The sequence below is a fragment of the Tupaia chinensis genome, unplaced genomic scaffold (assembly GCF_000334495.1).
Source record: "Tupaia chinensis unplaced genomic scaffold, TupChi_1.0 Scaffold149088_1, whole genome shotgun sequence".
NCBI lineage: Eukaryota > Metazoa > Chordata > Mammalia > Scandentia > Tupaiidae > Tupaia > Tupaia belangeri.
The window spans coordinates 645-1,775 of NW_006208934.1; the positions used below are offsets into that span (position 1 = coordinate 645).

Below are 1,131 nucleotides of genomic sequence, written 5' to 3' on the forward strand. Positions count from 1 at the left end.
TTAAAAGATTATTAACACATTGTTGATCAATTACCTACCTTTCCAGCTAGCCTGCAATCCTTCTAACATCAAAAATTAGGCAGAAGGGACTGATAACCAGAATATACAGCAAACTCAAGCAGGTTACCCACATACAAAAATATTAATCTGATTAAAAATGGGCAAATGAGGGACCAGCAGTTGGCATAATGACTTTGTCATTGAACTCCCATGTAGTCGACCATGGTTTGAGTCTCGGACCTGGTGGCTTAAACTCATGCCGGACGTGTGTGCTTGCATGCCCAAAAGCCTGAGAGGAGAATAAGGAGAAGGGATTGCAATGTGGCTATCTCTTATTGGGGGTGATTTCTCACTTCCTGTCTCTCTGTCTCTGTCTGTCTGGTGAGTGCACGCACCCTATAGCAAAAACCTCTCTCAAAAAAAAAAAAAATGGGCAAATGAGCTGAACAGACAACTCTCTAAGGAAGATATATGAATGGCCAAAAAGCATATGAAAAAATGCTTAATGTCACTTATCATAAGGGATATGTAAATTAAAACTACAATGAGTTACCTCTTAAACCCATCCAGATTAGCTAAGGTTAAAAAATAATCATAAGTGCTGGTGAGGCTGTGGTGGAAAGGGAACACTCCCACACTGTTGGTGGGAATGTAAATTAGTACAGCCGCTGTGGAGAACGATACAGAGGTTCCTCTAAAACCTGTTCATAGGCACCGAGGACCTGCTGACCATGGGCTGCGTTCACACCGAAACCACGAAGAAGGCAGCCTGGGTTATTATCAAGAAGTATTACACGCGTCTGGGCAATGACTTCCATACAAACAAGCGCGTGTGTGAGGAGATCGCCATCATTCCCAGCAAGAAGCTCCGCAGCAAGATAGCAGGCTGTCACGCATCTCATGAAGTGCATTCAGGGAGGCCCCGGGGGGGGACTCGATCTCCATCAAGCTGCAGGAGGAGGAGCGAGAAAGGAAAGATAATTATGTTCCTGAATTCTCAGTCCTGGATCAAGAAATCATTGAAGTGGATCCTGACACTAAGGAAATGCTGAAGCTTTTGGACTTTGGCAACCTGTCCAACCTGCAGGTCATGCAGCTATAGTTGGAATGAATTTCAAAACCCACATGGAG

At 44.3% G+C, this 1,131-nt stretch overlaps 1 pseudogene; it reads left to right on the forward strand.

The window, feature by feature from the left end:
• Window positions 1-731: 731 nt before the first annotated feature.
• On the forward strand, window positions 732-1,116 carry LOC102496587 (40S ribosomal protein S17-like; annotated as a pseudogene).
• The last annotated feature ends 15 nt before the right edge of the window (window positions 1,117-1,131 follow it).